The sequence below is a fragment of the Semicossyphus pulcher genome, unplaced genomic scaffold (genome assembly GCF_022749685.1).
Source record: "Semicossyphus pulcher isolate SPU_LCO1_2020_fin unplaced genomic scaffold, fSemPul1.0.p SCAF_10, whole genome shotgun sequence".
NCBI lineage: Eukaryota > Metazoa > Chordata > Actinopteri > Labriformes > Labridae > Semicossyphus > Semicossyphus pulcher.
The window spans coordinates 2,259,926-2,281,023 of NW_027211604.1; the positions used below are offsets into that span (position 1 = coordinate 2,259,926).

At 45.3% G+C, this 21,098-nt stretch overlaps 1 protein-coding gene across 1 annotated transcript in view; it reads left to right on the forward strand.

Moving 5' to 3' along the window:
* sgcd (sarcoglycan, delta (dystrophin-associated glycoprotein)) overlaps positions 1 to 21,098 on the forward strand; it is a 151,866-nt gene that overhangs the window by 41,010 nt on the left and 89,758 nt on the right. The window lies entirely within an intron of this gene.

The following is a 21,098-nucleotide window of genomic DNA, read 5'->3' on the forward strand; positions in this document are numbered from 1 at the left end:
ACACAAGATGAAATGTGCAGCAGATTTACTGAAAGTCACAGGTGGCTTAATAAACTTAACAGGTATCGAAAACTAAAACCTGTGGTAGAAGAGAAGAGGAGGAAACTCCATATATGGAGAGACTACACTTTTTGAGACAGGGAACATCCCCAAAACAAAGCAAATGCTGACCTATCAGAGAGCAGTTAGAGCAAAAGAAAAGTTAATTTAAAAGACTTTCCCGGAACTTTCTGACATCGTACTGTACACACAGTCCATATTCAAAGCTCTTTATAGCAGTTTGTTGACTTACAAAACACCATCACACTGTCAGGTAGGAGTTAACTTTGTTACAGCGGAGCACTTTAACAGGACACAACCACCAGGACGCTCTGCCTGCTCTCTGCTGCCAGGAAGAGATTAATGAAATGGAGGGAGGGATAAAAAACACAAAACGCTTTCCATTTTCGGTGCCTGCTCTCCCCGCTGCAGCCTGCACTTAAAGTGTAAGTGAGGTGAACTGTTGTGACTGCGTGATACGGCTCACTGCTCGTGGGAGACGGAGCTGAAGCCCACAGGACGAGGTCTGCGGCAGCTCCATGTTTGGCAGTTGAACCCAGAGTCTCTACCTCCCAGAGTCCCAGGAGGGGCCGGAGCGGGGCCGGCCGGGCCCAGCGGGGGGGGCCTGACCTTTTCCTCCTCAGCCAAAGTAACAGGACTCACCAGCTCCCGTGAAGCTCCCTGTCCGAGTTTGTTTGTTCACACAGCGCTGGTTTTCTGTACAACGATTTCAGCACCAGCTCCTGGTGGGCGAAGCCTCTTTGAAATAGGGCTTCAACCATTCCCTCTCCTTTATGTGACCCATTATACCCTGATACACCAGTACGGGCTGTGAAATGGTTTGTGATAGAAGCAGTGAGGAGGAGACGAAGTCAGAGCTGCTGACATATTTACCTCCTCCTGTAATCTGAGGGAGGAGTGCCACCTTTATTTATAGCTCACAGACAGACACACAGAAACACACAGACTCTGTCAGGCTCTGTTTCTCTCACAGAGGAACACACACACACACACACACACACTCAGAGAGCTCTGGTGCTTGTTGTTGTGCTGGTTTATGGGACAGAGTGATTGGGGCCGGTGCATTGCAGGGGCAGCTGGAGAGTCTTCAGTCAGACTTAAAAAGGGTGTCATCTCCTCTTACCCTCTGACTGTGAAAGCCCTGAAAGCAAATTAAAGGCGTACAGCCACAGCTGTTTCAAATGTGTCCCTTATTTACTTACTCCTACCACATTTACACGAAAGGTTCACTCTATAAGAAGTACTTCTGAGAGACGCACACTTAGGCTGGAGATATACTTCGCTTTTAACTGTGCATTCCCGTGCACATGATGGCGGCCCTGTGAGCCCTGCGTCTGTCAGCTGTGCACATCCTCAAAAAAGCACGCTCTGCACATGCAAGATGCAGTTTGCACAAGAGCGGTAGGGGCAGTGTAGAGGCAGAAGGGATGTGACAGGGACAACACAGCAGCTGATAGACAAAGTCCGTGATTATCCACATCTGTACGATGTGTCGTTGCCGCTGCACAGAGACAAACATGCCTGTCACACAGCTGGAGACAGAGAAGATCATTTTAGAAGTCGACGTGGAAACCTGGGACCCTTATGTGCACGGAGTTAAGATTACTGTTGTTTACATCCCGCACATATGGTAGCTGCATTCGGCCTGAGCTCTCTTGTGTGCCCTCTAGAGGTAACCTCCAGTAACACGTGTGGTGCAGAGACGAGGTAAAAAAGCAAGTTCATCTCCGGCCTTGTGAATCATCCATGACTCATCATGGGTGTGGTCAAAGTTTTATTTTCCCGTAACTGCATTGCATTATGGGTATTTCATTATATAACGGGGGATGTTGAAGTGTAGTATAGAGTCTCCATTTGAGAGCTGACGTTGTTTCCCATTGGACCATTAGGATGTATTTCTTTTTACATCACTCTTTTGCAGTGTTGGGTAACGTTACTTTTAAAAGTAACTCGTTACTGTACGTTACCTACTGAGAAAAGTAGATTTCTTTTGCGTTACCAATATTTAAATATTACCCCTTTGTGACTCTTCACACGTGTGTGTTATATTGTCAGGACGGCATGTAGCCTGCTGTACGTCTACCTTTTAATGTATTGACTCTACCGTCTCTGCAGAGCCTCGTTTACGGTCTATAGTCTGTAACTCTGCAGCCTGATAAACGGAGTGTAACCTTTACAGCTCTTTATTATGCTAAAAATCTGACCTGGGCAGAGGCAGACAGCATTAGGCACAGCTGTTTCCATGACAACAATACAACACAGGCTCTTGTTTTGCAGAGCTGCAGATAGTAGCTGCCGAGCACTTTTCCTCCAGACACAGCTCACATTTCACCGCGATTTTGTTCTCGTCCCTGTCACCCAAAAATAAAAATAATGTGAATATTTCAACGCTGTCCTCTCTGCCGTCTCGCTCGTTGAGTTAGCTAGCAACGCATGCGCACTGACACAGCTGTGTTTACCTTCTGCTGGTACACAGAAACCAACCAAGAAGTAGGAGAGAATCAGAAACAGTGCTTCTGGGATTTTCTTTCTTTTTTGCGGCGACAAAAGCAAAAGGGAAATACGGCTTTAATCTGAGTAACGTGCAAAAGATATGTTCCATGAAAGTCCACTGCTACGTCCTTATTGTACGGACAGATAAGATCCTGTGCACTTTCAGGGATTGACTGATCACTTTCAGGAGGCAGCAGTTTCATAAGGATGTCAGGCTTTGAATCAACTTTTAAAGTCAAACCCGTTTTCACCGGAGAGCCGACGCAATCTTGTATCTTTTTGTGTGGGAACGAGCTGCAGCGTGAGGCCGCTTTCACGGCGCAGATAGCAGCTCAGTCATAATGTAAGTGAAGACTCTCCGGAGATAAACATCCCGGGCTCTGCTGAGGATTGTTGCTGATGGCGACAGGAGAAAGAAGAGTAATTTTCCCTCTGATTGCAGCTTGCCGTTTCTCCGAGCAGCATTGATAAGCTTTTTCACGGGTTTCACTCACGGAGAAGGAGGCGGGTAAAGATGAGGCTAACAAAGACGAGAGGAAGAGGAGGAGGAGGAGAGGCAGATGATTATATCGACGACTGATTGTACAGCAGAAAGATATTTATCTACATTTTAGCATTTTTTCTATGGTTGCTGAAGTACAATTCTAATAATATGACTGACTTGAGATATTTTTGCGCCTCTCTGTGTTCTTACAGCTCCAGTTTTCTGTGTTGTCCTCAGGCACGAACCTTCTCACTGATCCTGGATCTGGTTTAAAGACGAACGATGTTTATCACGCTCAGGCTGTCAAACCTGCAGCAGCATCATCTGAGAAACAATTACCTGGACCTATCTTCATAAAGAACATCTTAGTAACGCTTTATTTTATTTAGTCTGTAAATATTTTCTTTAATCAGGTTTCATATAATCCAGGTATTTTATGGGTAAAGGGTAGCTTCAATGTGTCAAAGTGTCTTCCATTGTCAAATACCTTTATGAACATCTTTTGGATTTAAGATAATAATATGTTAACATTAACTAAGACTTAACTGACAGATTAACAAATAAGGTTTTAATAAGGACAATTACATTTATAGGAAAATAATAATCATGACTAATGTTGACAATGACCAAAGTAACAAGAATAAAGATTCACTCGGTAGAAAAGTGGAAGTTTAGCTGTGCGAACAAATCAAAGCGAACTAGATGAAACACTAGATTACAGACGGGGTCAAGCCTCCTTCAGTTTCCCTCATTCATGTCCGGCTTCTTCCCCCATGAATCAGTCCCAAGCTGCATCCAAACAGCCATTCTTCCACGGGCCAGCAGAATGTGGAATTGGCTGGTGGCGGCTTTAAATCCCATGCTGTTGATGAGATCAGAGTCGCTGGCTCTCATTGGGGACAATTAAACCTCAGCAGCCTCGCCTGAAAGGTCAACAGAGGGAGAGATGGAAGGAGGAGCCACAGGGGAGACGCAGGAAGAGGAAAATAAGTCAATAGTTACTGTCTGCAGGCTGCTTTCTCAGCTCACGTGCAATTCATACCAGCAGAATGAAAGGACTAATGAGAGCGGGACAATAGGCATGCAGTGCAATTCAAGGCTGTGAAATGGAGTTACAGACGAAGACACTAATTACATTTGAGGCCGAGTCTGCTAACTTCATGGATTCAGCGCTCAGGGGACGACTAATAAAGCTCAACTTCAAGATTTTATAGTCCCTAATGGGAAAATTAGCTGGCTGCAAGGCTTCCAACAAAATGCATAATTACAAAACATGAAGACATAAAATCACAGAAACATATGGACGTGACAGAAAATGGTCTGCCAGCGCGCTGGCTCACAGATATTTAGATGTTGCTGTTAAAATATTTAGTTATGTTCCTGCTGTTTAACGCCTGAGAAGTAACAATCAGGGGCTTTAAATGAAAGACGGATCGGATACAGATCAACTAAATAAGGATTTGTACACTTCCTGCTGCTGTGTATCACAGTCATTAGGCTGACGGGGAACTCGGCTCCACTTGCCTGCAAAGTTAAAGTGAAAGAAAACTCTTAAAATAAGAAAGTAAAATGTGAAAATTAAGTTTTAGCTACAAATACATTCTGAAATACATGAAAGTAATGAAACGGTTAAAAACAGACCCCATGCATCTGTGCGTTCCCTCGAGGCACTCCGGCTCTCTCCTACAGTCCAACGACACGCTCGTTAGGTTCATCATCAGGTGTGGATGTGAGCGTGAAAGGTTGGATGGATGTCGTGTTGCATTGGCTGCAGTTATGCAGACCCAATGAACTGGAAACTTAGTTGTTTGTGTCAGGGTTTTGATTTAAACAAAAAAGGTGAGGACCCAGATGCAGACTGAAATAATGGATTTAATAAACAAAAGGCAAAAATGCAAAAACCAAATCTAAACTCCAACAGAAGGCAAAAAGGAAAATCAAAAGGCAGAGCAAAAAACTTACAACAAAACCAGGAACAGGGAATCCAAAAGACACGAGGGGTCAGGGGAAGCACAAAGAATATCCAGGGAAAGGTCATGGACATAGACTAACACACGTTGGATGACATAGACTCACGTACGATGGATGACAATGAACAGGCAACAAGACAGGGGAGCACAAAGACTAAATAAACTTAGGAGGTGAGGCTAATCAGACACAGGTGAGACAATCAAGGGGCAGGTGAAAACAATCAGGGCAGGGCACAGAATCAAACAGGCGGGAAAACACACAAAGGCAGGAAGTGGACCAACACGAGAGACAAGGTGACAAAGTAAAACAGGAAATGATCTAACCAAAGAGACACAAGTGAAATACTTAACTAAACAAGACTAAACACTGACAAGAACACAGAATAAACTAAATACAAAACTAAACAATAAGAACTCATGACAGGGAGACAAAGAGACAAGGTAAAACAAGAAATGATAACTGAACACTGAAATACAAGACAAAAACATAACTAAACTAGATTGGCTCATGACATAACCCCCCCCTCAAGGGACGGATTCCAGACGTCCCAAAAAATAAAATGTCTGTGGTACCCTAACTAGGGTGGGTGGAGGGGGTCCGGAGGAGGGACTCCGGGTCAAGAGTTCAGGGTACAAAGTTCAGTTAACAGCCAGGGGCTGAGGGGCAAAGTCCAAGCAAATGCCTTCAGGAGGGCGGCCGGGGGGCCGACCAGGCAAGCGAAGCAGATCAGGAGGGCGGCCAGGGGGCCGACCAGGCAGGCAGATCCTCTCCGGAGGACGGGCAGGGGGCCGAGCAGGCCGACGGAGACTCTCCGGAGGACGGGCAGGGGGCCGAGCAGGCCGACGGAGACTCTCCGGAGGACGGGCAGGGGGCCGAGCAGGCCGGCGGAGACTCTCCGGAGGACGGGCAGGAGGCCGAGCAGGCCGACGGAGACTCTCCGGAGGACGGGCAGGGGGCCGAGCAGGCCGGCGGAGACTCTCCGGAGGACGGGCAGGGGTCGGCCGGGCTGCCGACAGGGAACCAGGAGCAGGTGTCAGCCGGACCACTGACAGGGAACCAGAACCAGGTGCAGGTGTCGGTCGGATCACCAACAGGGAACGAGGAGCAGGTGTCAGCCGGACCAACAACGGGGAACCAGATCCAAGTGCAGGTGTCAGCCGGACCGCCGACGGGGAACTTGGAGCAGGTGTCAGCCGGACCGCCGACGGGGAACTTGGAGCAGGTGTCAGCCGGACCGCTGACGGGGAACCAGGATGGGAATCTTCCAGCTGGGCCACAGGGGGTGTCGGCCGGAACGCCGACGGGGAACCAGGATGGGAGTCCTCCTGCTGGGCCAGAGGGGGTGTCGGTCGAGACACTAACGGAGAGCCAGGAGGGGAGTCCTCCTGCTGGACCAGAGGAGCCATCTTGATCCAGGGAGCAGGAGTCGGCCGGGGAGCCGACTGGACCCGGGGTGCAGGAGTCGGCCTGGGAGCCGACTGGACCCGGGGTGCAGGAGTCGGCCTGGGAGCCGACTGGACCCGGGGTGCAGGAGTCGGCCTGGGGGCCGACTGGACCCGGGGTGCAGGAGTCGGCCTGGGGACCGACTGGACCCGGGGTGCAGGAGTCGGCCTGGGGACCGACTGGACCCGGGGTGCAGGAGTCGGCCTGGGAACCGACTGGACCCGGGGTGCAGGAGTCGGCCTGGGGACCGACTGGACCCGGGGTGCAGGGGTCGGCCTGGGAACCGACTGGACCCGGGGTGCAGGGGTCGGCCTGGGGACCGACTGGACCCGGGGAGCAGGGGTCGGCCGGGGAGCCGACTGGACCCGGGGAGCAGGGGTCGGCCGGGGAGCCGACTGGACCCGGGGAGCAGGGGTCGGCCGGGGAGCCGACTGGGACACAGGAGCAGGAGTCGGCAGAGACTCCGACCAGGACACAGGAGCAGGAGTCGGCAGAACCTCCGACTGGAACACAGGGACAGGAGTCGGCAGGACCTCCGACCGAAACACAGGAGCCGGCAGGACCTCCGACAGGAGCACAGGAGCAGGAGTCGGCAGAACCTCCGACTGGAACACAGGGACAGGAGTCGGCAGGACCTCCGACCGAAACACAGGAGCCGGCAGGACCTCCGACTGGAACACAGGGACAGGACTCGGCAGGACCTCCGACTGGAACACAGGGACAGGACTCGGCAGGACCTCCGACCGAAACACAGGAGCCGGCAGGACCTCCGACAGGAACACAGGGGCAGGAGTTTCTGGGGAGCTAGGCAGTGGCGGCTCTGGGGCTCTGGGCTGGGGAGAGGGGCGAGGAAAACGAGAGCCACGATGGCCACGTCTTTTCCTGGTGCCTCCGCGGGAGCCAGGAAAAATGGCCAAGCGAGTCCCCTTCCAAGGAGACTGTTCAAAATCATATTCCCCTCTCATTGCTCTAAAAATGTTCTGAAAAAAAGTAATCTTTGCAAAACAATCCAAATCTTCAAAGTCTGCTGGGTCCATGTTAGGCCTGTTCATTCTGTCAGGGTTTTGATTTAAACAAAAAAGGTGAGGACCCAGATGCAGACTGAAATAATGGATTTAATAAACAAAAGGCAAAAATGCAAAAACCAAATCTAAACTCCAACAGAAGGCAAAAAGGAAAATCAAAAGGCAGAGCAAAAAACTTACAACAAAACCAGGAACAGGGAATCCAAAAGACACGAGGGGTCAGGGGAAGCACAAAGAATATCCAGGGAAAGGTCATGGACATAGACTAACACACGTTGGATGACATAGACTCACGTACGATGGATGACAATGAACAGGCAACAAGACAGGGGAGCACAAAGACTAAATAAACTTAGGAGGTGAGGCTAATCAGACACAGGTGAGACAATCAAGGGGCAGGTGAAAACAATCAGGGCAGGGCACAGAATCAAACAGGCGGGAAAACACACAAAGGCAGGAAGTGGACCAACACGAGAGACAAGGTGACAAAGTAAAACAGGAAATGATCTAACCAAAGAGACACAAGTGAAATACTTAACTAAACAAGACTAAACACTGACAAGAACACAGAATAAACTAAATACAAAACTAAACAATAAGAACTCATGACAGGGAGACAAAGAGACAAGGTAAAACAAGAAATGATAACTGAACACTGAAATACAAGACAAAAACATAACTAAACTAGATTGGCTCATGACAGTTTGACCTCATCAATTAGAACAAGCTGTAACTACTGTAAAATGCTCGATGTATTGATCTGCATGACATTCAACAACATCGATGCTGCGAAGTTGGATTGTGTGATGGGCTGAATGGATGGGATGAGTTATCGGGTGTTTAAGTCTCAAATGAGAACTGATGTTTACTTAACCCACCTGTGCTTCTCCACCCACCAACCCACTTGGTTCCCACCAATGTCTGAGCAAGATTTCACTGTTGGCTGATATTGTTGTACAAGTCAGCAGTCCTAGTGTAGTCGCGTATTAAGATTAAATAGTTAAGTAGACTGAAAGAAGCTTAATTGATAGATCTGATGGTTAATGCGTCGTGCAGCCTTATTTAGAGATTGTGTTGCATTTATTTCTCCAAAGTTCTTCATCTTAGGCCTCACAAAGTTAAACAGCGCTTAAATTTGACTTGCTGCTGTTAAAGTTACCATTACAGTTCTCACTTCCGGAGAGTTCTTGGCTGACATGCTACAGCATATGCCCCATGATCTAGTGAGGCGTTATTCCATAGCAATGATTGGCTGTTTAAGTTGCTACAACACAACAACCTTTTCTACTTTTCACTCTTGGCAAAGAGCCGTTGCAATCAAAGACTTCTGGTGCAGTTTGTTGTAAGAACTTTTGTTCCATCCACAGTTTGATTTCTTCAGTGCAGCTCATCAAGGTGTTCTTTGGACCCGACTCATCAGCTGACAAGATAAAATATCCTGTTGGGTGTCATCAACAGAAATCAATCTGCTCTTGTGTCCAGAGTAGATGACCTCTACGGACAATCATGGGCCGTGATGGACCGAGAGTTTGCAGGATTTCTTTACAACAAAAGACTCCATCACTGATTAGAACACCTTTAAAGAGACAGGGGGAAACATCAGTGAAATCACCTGCTGATGTTGGTTTGAATGAAACCTGCAGACCATTGGCCTTTAGGCACGTGTAAACTCATACCTGCCCGAAACAGTGTATAAAGATTAAACAGGACAGGGGAAAGAACCGAGCCTTCGAGCACACTGCATAGAAATGAACCTTTACCTCAGCCACCATAAAAACACCATTGAAACAAGGCCTGAGACATTGAAACAACTGTTCCGGCCATCCAAGCATGAGGGAGGTCCGCTCATGTAATAGCTAGACTGGTAAATTACTTGGGCCAAACAGGCAGGACGTCTGTGAAGGTTCTCAGATCATGGTAATTCGAAGCTTCATCCAAAAGGCAACTGGACATGGTTGAAATCGTCTTCAAGAACTTTAACCAAGTCCAGTTGCCTTTTGGTAAACAGGGTTTAATCCAACCTGTGATGTTTTTCCCGAACTGAATAGGTTTTTGTTCTTAGACTGAAAAGGAAACAAGGAACCTTAAAAGAGGACAAAGGCAGCACGAGTTATAAAGAAATAAACAGATCATGACACAGACACTTAATGGATGCTACTTTGTGCGTATGTTTAAGATGACGTGGCGTAGCGTTGGTGATTGCCAACTTGGATTGAGAACGGGTTGCATATACACGAACAACTTTTCCAAATTGAAGATTTGGAGCTTTTCTGTGTTTCATATTGTTATAAACCAAATCCCTTGTGGCTCTGGAAACTGCAATCAGCTTTTTGTTTTTGCCTCTTTTTTGACACTAAACAAATTTTGCATTAATTGAACTCTCAGCGGATGTTTGAAGAAAACAATGATTATTTGCATTAGCATTCCTATAAACATCTCAAAATCCACTCCTATGGTCTTCAATAATTTGTATTCTTCTCCAGAAGTTTGTTCAGCAACTTTACTTTCCACTTCCTTGTTTCCCAAAAGTGAAAGTCAAAAGTTGTTTTCTTACTCCTCTTGTCAGATGAGTCCACATGACTTTGTTTGAGTAGGAGTTGTTATAAGTAGATCTGCTCTACTTCTGGTCAGAGCCGAGCCGCTGACTGCACACATTTTTATAACGAGGCTTGAACAGGTTCAAGATGAGTTCAACTTTGCTGAGCATATTAAACTCAAGTAGAGTAACGGCCCATCCATCAAACTGTCTGCCGTGGTCTGAACGATACTGAGGCTCGTACCGACTCAAATCACCACTGCACCAAGATAACAAACCAGTACGCTCTGCTTCACAAGTTAACAGTCCGATCAATACTGAGGAGGTGTTTGGAAGCTCACAAAAGCACACATACAAACATGAAAGGCCTGCTAACGAGGCGTCAGATGGTCAGTCTTAGCGATGAAATGGATTGTGACCTGCTAGGCATGACTGTAAGCATGTTGGACTGAAACCCAGCACGCTCTGTCCGTAATTACCACTGCTGACATCCCCCTGAGCAAGGTCCTCCGCACAAGCTAATGACCTGCTGACGTGAGACATAATAACCAAGCAAATATGGAGTCACTCTCTTTCAATCAACTTGCAATAAGCTATCTAAGACAGGTCATGCAATGTTTTACAATGCCTTGCTGTGTGACATTTGCAGATCGACTAACCTACAATGATGTTTTCAGCTTTCAAAGAACTCATTAAATGTAGCCGAGTCTCCTGCAGCAGCAAATCAACTAAACTAGTTGTACGTTCCTTAGCATCACAGGTGACTGAAAACGACAGTGTGTCACCGGCTGCTGATCAGCTTAATGGGGCTAAAATCAAAGTGGAATATGTGGAAACTTCCAGATGGACCGGCCCACCGACTCGGGCCAAGGGTACCTCCGGTTATGTGGGACATAGAACAATGACCAGGTGGCTGCAGCTGCTGGAACAGTGTTTCTGATTGGTGTTACTTGACCCCAATATCGTTAATAAGTGGGAAACGATTTAATGAAATCAAGAAGGAAGCAGGGTTAATTCAAAGAATTGATATGATTACATATGTAGAGGGAAATTAGACGAGCAGGTGAAACAGAAAAGGTCAGTGAGAGAAAGAATAAAATGTTTTAAAATAAAACACACCACAGGAAAATTACAAGGGCGGAACCTTGCACAGGACCTGTGTTGGTGAAAAGGGATTTGAAAAGTGATACTGGTATCAAGTGTTTCTGGGCTAACCAAATATTGAAGCACACTGTTGTGGAAGAGCATCCATTTTCTGAAAAGCATCAAAGTCATCGACCCAAACTCCAGAGACTCGCCTCCTCTCCGGCTCAGGCTTCTCTCTGTTATAACACTTCAAAAGGTTCAGTTTCACAGGGCCACACACTTCCTGTTTGGTGTTATGCTTCCCAGGTAATTGTAGGTGTTACATCAGCCTTCCCTTTTTGAAGGCGGTATTTCAAGAACTAAGCTTCACACAGCAGGTTTCTTTAGTTCGTTGATTGGGTAAGGCTCCAAAGTCTTGATCATCAACACTTCAAGAGGATTAATGATACAAAGACCCTCCAGCTTCCTCTCATATGAAAACCTCTCTGACTTTGGGAGCATGACTGGTTGAAAGACGACGAAAGAAATCCAGCATCTAATTGATTAAGGCCTCGAAGAACACGGAAGGTGAAAGTGCAGCGTACGAAAAGGGAAAGGGTGGTCAAATTAGAGGCAGAGAAAAGGACAAGAGTAGAGTGGAGAGAGCTGTGAGTGAGAGTAAAAGAAGAAACAAGGAGGAAAGTAGAGAAGGAGCCAAAGATTGTACAATCGGAGTTGGTAAGTGATGCTAAAGAGACTTAGAGAGATATACAGCAGAGCAGAAGAAGAGGGAAGGTCAGAGTTTCTTTGAAGTGGTGTTGGGCTCCCAGAGGTCCACAAAGCTCGGTAGTTTTACTCTTAACAGGAGAACCGTTCCACTGCTTTGTTTCATTTCATTTTTGGTGGTTACATTTTTTCCCAAACATTTGAAAAATGTGCAGGAAACTCGAGATATAAGAGCTCAAGGAAAAGCTGTCCAAGCTTTAATGGAAAGAAAGAAGGAAATGTTGACAGAGTTAAATGTATACATTGGCTAAAACACTCGGTGTCGGTACATTCAGACATCCTGCCAAAGGAAATGAGAGTTTTGAAACTGCATTAATCAAAAGTCTCTGCAGTGTGAAGGGTCGTCGCCTTTGGTTGTTGTAGTGGAAGTTTTGAAGAGATTTTGGAGGCACAGCTCTATTCTGAGAAACTCTTATAAGAGGTCTCTCTTCTCTCTGCCTGTCTGATGTGCTCCTGTCAGAGCTGCGATCCCGTCTCATGCAGATAAACACTGTCTTTAACCTGCTGTGAAGATCAATAGAAACATCGACTGATCGGGCTGCTATTATGTCCAGCCGAGCAGGAAGGACTGCATGCTTTTTGTGCTTCACACACCAGGTGGTCCCGTCAGAGAGAACTCAAGTCTCTGAGTCAATGACTCAAACGTCCGAGTGTTCAGGTGATGGTGAAAGCAGGTCAGTGTTCCTCTGCCTCTGCAGAAACACTCCTCTTTACTGTATCCTTTATTTAAAGTGTGCTTACTGTAAGAATGACGTGCAGCTGCCTGAAGCCTTTGTCCCTGTTCCTGTCACTTCACGTCTCTCTGTTGTCCCCATTAATGATACCAGCTCCATCACAGGTGTTCTTATTGACTCTATATCTAAACCTAGTTAATCTAAGTAATCTCTAATCTGAACCTAAACACACGACTCATCTGTTGTTCATTCTTCATGGAAATCTGTCACCCGTAATTTATTCCCTGATGGGACATGAGTCAAACTATACACGCCAAATAAATGTTTCTCAAACGTGGTTTCTGTCATTATAGTTGGACATAAATCAGCATGGCAAGAACTAAGTGTTCATTTTTCTGACAAGTTTACTTTTAATTAGTTATTTGATGCTGTCAAAATGATGATTGACAGCTCTGTTGCCAAATACGGCTCCTGCAGCCAATCAGTTCCTGTTTAGCAGAGTGGAGGACGAGCGGCGAGAGGAGACGTAACTAAAACAATCACTACAGTCATTGAAGTTTCCGTCTGTGAACTTTAACCTCAGACCAACACAGAGAAGCTGTTCTTCTGTTAAACATGCCGGCGTGCGAGATCCTTGCTGTGTTTTTTCACGAAGTTAAGTTTGTGTTTGGGTTAGCGGAAGTGGCTACGGCGGCGCCACCTGCTGATCTCTACTGCGCAGACTCTGACTCCGTATGACGTCACCATCTCAAGATGGCAGCGCCTATCACAGGGGCTATGTTGGCATCACTTTCTTACAATGAGAGCAGATGGAGACGCGTCGTCCATCTATATAAACAGTCATTGCCTTGATTCTTAACTATAAACATACATTTAATTGTCCTACGGTTTATAGCAAACATTAGCATTTTTATCCTTACAACCAACAGGAGCCAGAGGCCTTTAACCCCAAAGTTGAGTCAGATTGGAGCCCGTCATGGTGAAAGTTTGACGGTGAAGTCGTTCTGTTTATAATTCACTGTCTGCTGCTTTATGTGTTTGTTATTGGAGGAGCTTCGGGGTGACTTTGAAGAGCTTTGAAGATGTCGGCTCGGCCTATGAGGAATATTTATGGAATCTCTTTCTTTTCTATTTGTAGCTTTAAACAATTTATCTATCAATTCAACAAACGCTAAAAATAAGCGACAGTTGCAGCCTGAAACAGCAGACCGCCTCCAGGCGCGCTGGATGTCAGTCATAGCTGGCGGTGTTGAGAGAAAGTCTGATGACGTAATACGTATATAGTGCGCCTTATTATTTATTTTTTGCATCAATTAAAATATCAAACATTATCTGTATCTTTTACAAATCAACAGCATTTTATACTTGAGCGTTTTTTTACTCTGCAACACATCAAACTTGACGATCACAAACAGAAAACAGTAGAAAACAGGAGAAGGGCTCCTGCATCAGGGAGTGACAGAGTTTACACAGGAGTGGCCTGCTCCTCATACAGTAACATATAACAGTACGACGCAGCGAGGATCTTTTCATACAGGAGACGAGTGAAACGCAGGCCGCCTCAAATTCAGACCAGTTGGAGCCGTTTTTATGAGACTGTCATTCTGAAGCCTTCAGTGAAGTTACACCTCCCTGATAAAGTGAGTAACATCAGGGCAGCATGATCCACCCCAGTGCAGAATTGCACGATCCCTCTTTAGCTCTCACTCTCTGTGTTGTCGATTGTTTTAAAATATTAAATAAACCAAATGTCAACTTTTGAAAGTAAGAAACTGCTGCTCGAGTAAATGCACAAGTTTAAACTGGTCTATTTATTTAATACTTAATCACGACCGGAAGCTAAAATTTATATCAATTTAGGAGCAATGCAGCGGGAGAAAAACGTACATGGAAGCAGCTAAAAATAAAATACCAGAACATCATTCAAAGGTGCGGCTCAGGCAGAACAGGCTCATGGCTGAACCTCACTTCAGTCATATTTTAAATATTAAACAGATTAAATATCATTCAGTGGCTGTTTTAATGTGCATTAGCTTTATCCCTAACATGATGCTGACCTCACATACATTATAATTCATGTTGATTAATCTGAATTGTGTTTGTTAAAAAAAACCCTGTAGTGGTGGAAAATCTACAAATGATGACTTTCACACAGATTTGTCTTTTGATTTTTTTTATCATAATAATACAAGACTTTTGCAAAGCGGTCAGAGCAGCACAGAGACGCAACGTGTTTCTTTTTTTTTTAACCGCTCAAACACACGCGAGAGACGGGCTGAATGAATGAGGAAGACGAATGAGGGTTTTATATTCTCGAGGGAGGAGACAGAGCGAAACTCTGAGTTTCCTGAAGAAAACCTGCTCCTGACCAGGTTAGGTTCACAGACACAGTTACCGTAGTAACCAACCTAGAGTTAAAGTTAGTTCTCTTTCTGAAACGGCAAACCCGAGGTTTCCATCATTTCAGGGTTAACAAACTCGGGGTTTTCACTAAACCTGCTTTCTGAAACGGACCCCTGGTTGCATTTCAGTGTTGTTCAACGTATCTGATAAAATGATACATACAACTTATATTACATTACAACAATGTAAATATGCTCCATATTTAATTTCAGACTTGCTTCAGTCTAACCTTATTAATCGTGTAACCCTGCGTCTCCCGAGTGAAGGTGATGATTTGTATTCACTGTTCAGGATGTGGTTGAAGTCAGAGACAATGTTGTTTGCCAACATTAAAATGTTTTATTGTAGGCTGATTAAAAGAGTGTATATCATAAAGACAGAACTAAACGGACGCAGTGATTAAACTACCAAAGCAAGAGATCCATACTTTACTTACTGACCTTCAGGATATTCTCCCAGAGCTGTTGATGGATGATTTGGTTGTGTGTGTTCTTCCGGGCATGTGTTGTTCATTTTGAGTGCAAGTTTGCCGGTTTACTTTTTTCTGTGTGTGTGTTTGTGTGTGTTTGTGTTTGTGTGAGGGCATCTGTCTGTGTCTGCTGTGTTTATGCATGACTTCCCTTCATTCAGTAAAGTCCCATAAGGCAGAGATCAAAAGGCCGGGGTGGCAGATAAAGCTGACAACTTCCAGCCGTACTCATCCGACTTTCTGCAGACGGGGGATTGCAGGGCGATAACATTGGGAGCGTGTGCATGCAATTCACCACACAACCCGGCGGACAACACAGAAGGGAAAGTAGCTGCCAAGAATATTTTCCATGCACAGCCTACACGTTTCAGACACATGAAGAAAATCTATATTAAAGACGAAATGATGGAGGGAGGAAAAAGTGGAGTTAAATGCTTGGCACTCGGCCCTTTGGTAGATTCTCCATTTGGAAATAAATATATTACTGCAGTGCCACATGGCGACGCATCCATAGGGACCACAGATATAAATATATGAATACATAAACAGGTGGACGGATTGGATATTTCTCCACTTTCTTCCTTATTGGCTTCCTCACATGTGAATAATAGCTGCAGAAAGCAGCCGCTCTACTCCTCCAAATCCCCGCAGGCGGCTGAATAAAGACGATGACAGGCCGGGATAAAGCATCTCCAAATCTCTCTTATCCACGTTTTCCTTTTCCTATTAACCTTTTTTCATCCAGAGAGGCTCTAACGAGATATACCCACTCTCCTGGCGATGTTTAGCTCTGTGGGCACTGAGCTGTTTGTTTGTCCTTTATTCCTCGTGGAATTTAAACTGAAAAACAAGGACTTCAACTCTTCTTTTAAGCTGTGCGTCATATTCACATAGACAGACGCATTTATCATAGAAGGAAGCTCCAATCTCAAGTGTCTCACCTAATACTGATCAGGATAGAGATTTACCAAGCAATGACAAGAGCTCTTAGTTCTCTAGATGAAAAACTGGGCTCTGTGTTGTTTGGGAAACTTTTATGGATCAGTTAATCCGTCCATCCCGTCACTGAAAGGAAACGACATGATGACCGGCTTATTCAGATGTCCAACAACAGCTTGACGACTTTGCAAATTGTGCTCTTGTGTCATTTTCAGTTGAATCTCCTAATCTCAGTATCTTTATTTTAAAGGAGGGAAGCAAGGAGAAAGGCTGCATGGTGGTGCAGTGGTTAGCGCTGTCACCTCACAGCTAGAAGGTTCCTATTTAAGTGTTTGCATGTTCTCCCAGTGCATGCGTGGGTTCCCTCCGGATACTCTGGCTTCCTCCCACAGTCCAAAGACATGCTCGTTAGGTTCACTGGTGACTCTAAAAGTGCCCGTAGGTGTGAGCGTGATTATGAAAGGTTGTCTGTCTCAGTAGCTCCTTTCCCACTTGTCAAAAAACATGCAAACACCCGGCATTCAGACCCCGGGTCAAATGACTCTGCAGCAGACCCAGGTAATTATCGCCTCGTCTCTGTGAAGACTGGTGACCTCTCCAGCTGTAACCCCGCCTCTCGCCCAATGACAGCTGGGATCAGCTCCAGCCCCCCCACGACCCTGAACAGTATAGGCGGTACTGGATGGATCTTTTAATATTACGATTAGAGTAAAGTCAGTAATTTGAGCTTGAAGGTATTAAATAATCCTGCTCTGACTCTTATAGTTATATCTGACTCTTCCGGTCACCCCTGCGACACTCGAGAGACCCTCTCCTCTGAGACCATTTCAGTAAAACATTTTAGTTTCCTGCCCAAACCTTCAAACTCACTGTACTTCTGATCCCTCCGTATCTCCAACCAGGGTCCTTAAATCTTCTGTATCTGAAGCCAACTTCAGCCCGTCCAGTCTGAAGGGAGATTATAGGAAACAGATCAATTAAAGAGGTTATTGGCTGTGAAGCCGGAGCGCGCTGGAGTGTGAGGAGGAGAGTGTGCTGCTCTTTGGGTCCTCAGGAGTAAGACCGTTAATACATCACACATCTTAAACACATCTTATTTATGAACAATCTGACTTCCATTAATCACAAACAGAATTAAAGTGAAGAAATATAACGTGATTGTGACTAAGCCTCCTGGTAGAAAAGCAGCTCTGCTTTAGTGTGACTGGATACAAACTAAAGCCAGGTCTGCTGCAGCAGTGCTCATCATCAGTAATGATCTGAGTGCACACACTTCCAATCAATAATTTAGTTTTTAAACATCGTGGCCGTAATGAGGAAATGACTGCAGCTCTGAAATGAGTCATTCCTGAATTGATTTGTGCTCGGCCTAAAAACACAGAGTGAGACCATCGTTCAAACAGAGGAGACGACGGTGATGAAATCCATGTAGCTGAGTGATGATGAAAGCTGAGTGTGCTGCAGAAGCTCAATTTGTTCTCCGTCAGATCTGGAGTAGCCACAACAACAGCATCTGTTTCTTCATTTGAATCATGTCCATCCTCTCTTAGAGACGGCGTGCCTCAGTGATACATCATAAGTAAAGTCTCTACAGATCCTCTAAAACCTAAAATATGTCAACACTCATCAGAGCCAGTCAACAGTTGCAGAACTTGCAGAACGTTATATCTGATTTAGTCTGTTCTTCCTGCCCTGCAGTTTGGACACACTGAATGTAACATGTCCTCAGTTACAGTTACCGTAATATTCAGAATATAAGATGCACGGGAATATAAGACTGTTATCAACACTATTTCGATTTATTTTTTAATTGAAACACATTCAGAACACACAACTTAAAGCCGACCATCTGTTTCGCCATGTTGAGTTTGCAACCCTGCTAGCTACGCGTGCAGTAATTGAGCCGGCGATCACGACGGCTCATGACTGTGACGAAGCTTTAGCTTAGATTATAGCTCCATTGTTTTGGTAAAATACCGTAACACAATGAAATACCTCTCTCTGCATGCTATACTGGTACATTGGTCGCACTGGTGTATCGGACGCAACACACTTTTTAAATGAAAAAAAAAGTAATAAAAGTGCATCTTATACACTGAAGTTTACGGTAATATAATATTGAACGGAAAGTTGTGCCCGATTGTTCATGACCAGCCTTAACAGTGTTATCCCCAAGGTCATCAAAAAGCTTTCATATGCCCCCCCTTTGGAGTCCCCAACAGATGCAAAGGAAGCGTCTGTTTAGTGTCAGTCAGTAGACCCGGGTAATTATCGCCTCGGCTCCGATCGGCATTGATGGGAACACAAAACCCGGGTCAACACGCTGATCTCCGCCCCCTTTCTGGCGCGATGCTAAGATGCGCACAGCTACAAATTCTGCCGGTCTCCGTCCGAGCAGCGCTTGAACATCGTTCCAAAAATGTCGGCGCCGAGTTTCATGAATAGACGTCCCCGGTGCTATTCGGCCGAAGCAGTGTCTCTGAGCATGTCACTGAGGAAGGGTTTACATTAGAGCTAGTTGAAAACCTGATGCTTCTCGTGCTTATATGCTCTTTACAGTTTTCAACAAAGGTCTTCTTGTACACATTTTGAATTCATCATGTGAGGTTGGTCACACCGCCGTCAGCGCCTCTCGTTTGTCTGTCGGTTCCTTCCTGCCATCTGTCTGCCTGTGCTGAGACCTTCCAGCCGCCTGCGTCTCTCTTTGATGGCATTAATGCCTTGAAGACGAGGACATTTAATCTGAGTAACCCTGAGACTCTGGAAGTTTGTGCATCGTAAATTTCTGCTTGGTGCAGAGGAGGGCAGGAGCTTTATTGGAGAAGTCTTCGATGGCGTCTGGAGCTTCGGGCGCAGCACAAAGAGCTCATTTAAAGTGTCTCCTCCGAAGAAGGAGAAGGAGAAAGGAGTGAGGAGGAGTAGATCAAAGACAGACCGGTGTTCACTCTGCAGTGGAACTTTGTACATCAGCTGAGCGGACGTCCAGGGAGGGTGGAGTTTGTATTTTAACAAAGAATAGCATGTGCAAATTAGATGCAGCAATAATGTGTCTCTGATACTGTTGCAACACGCTGCCACTCCCAGCTTCAAACACTCCAGTGTCTGTTTTGAACATGCAAAGCTCTGTGGTCAAATATGTTCACCAACAAATCTGTTCAAGGTCCATAATAGCCCATTAGGGTTGGATTAGGGTTAGAGGGGTAGGATTAGGTCAATTTTCGTACCTTTATCATTGTCTTTCAACCACACCTCATGGTCTCTGTCAGAAGATAACATTTGTTCGATGATCAGGGATTATGTTTCATTCCATCACAGCCTGTTTCACAACTGTCGGTTGAATGATCTACGCTCTCCCTATAAACGGATCAATTCAAAAACTTTTTATACCAATTAGCAATTCAGCGTGGGCCCAGGTTTTAAGGTACCAGAATAACCTTCGAAGCAAAGGACTTTAACACCTTCAGCTCATGACCGACCGATCGTAGCAGCACAGCAGCAGCACGCGACCTCATCCTCACACACAGTGACGTAAAAGCTGCCGTAGACCGACGTGTGTGTGACAGTGACCGAACACAGTTTCTGTCTGTGATGAAACTTCATCATAAAGCTGCTGCAAGATCCATAAAAACAATAACCGCCTGCAATTAGCTCACTGTAATTACTTAATAATCAGGAGGTAATTGCACCACTTTGACTTCTGCCACAATAACAGGGTGTGTGTGTGTGTGTGTGTGTGTGTGTGTGAGGTACTGTACGTCTGTCTCTGTGGGGACTAAATGCCACCATAATGTTTGAAGGTGAAGAGTGTAACAAAGTGAGGAGTGTGTCCCGGCCCTGACTTTGGTGTGTAGTTTCAGGACTCAGATAAATCAAACGTCTTCATGCACTTTGAATCGATGAGTCAGAATGACAAAGTCGTTGAGAAGAAAAAAAGAACCACCACTTTATTAAATTATTAAAATAACAGGATTTAAATTAGAAACAGAAATCTCACCATACAAACAAATTCTTCATTCACTCAAAGAAAGTAAGAATAAGTGAAACATTGACTTGAAAAGATGTCGATTTTTGCAATGCAAAAAAAGAACAGTTATTTCTTCTTCCTTTGGCAGCAATTAAAAAATCTAAGGGCGGCTTCACACCAGCCTTGTTTAGCCCGATTGAACCGAACCCTGGAGCATTTCGTTGAGGTCTGTGTGAACGCCAGCATGAAACTCTGCTGCAGACCAAACAACCAGACCGTGGTCCGCTAGAAAAGACAGGTCTCGGTCCGTTTTCAAGCAAGCCACGGTCCGGTTTGATTCTGTTGAGAATGTAATCGGACTTAAAGTAGGATCAAATAAACAAACCATAAAACTGTGCACTGTAATATGTTGCAGAGACATGCAGCAAGATGAGCAGAGGACAGACGTCGGAGCGATGAGGAAACAGAAATATGAGCTGACCAAACAATTTCACAAATGTTTGTGGAAACGCACAAAAACAAGGAGGTGTTCAAAGAGACTGGATCTGATCGATCTGTGGAACAATGTCGCTTAAATGTAAAAAAACTCAGACAACAAAACATTAAAGTCCGCGATCATGTTGAGTGTGTTTGATCAGCGTGCTCTCTCTCACTTTGTTTACTTCAGGGAGTTTTCCCAAGTGGAAATTCTGACCAATCAGAGAGCAGTTTCCTCGCGCATCAAAACGTTTGGTCTGCTGGTAAAAGCTGCCGTGTGAACAGAAACCAAACTCGAGGCAAAATGCA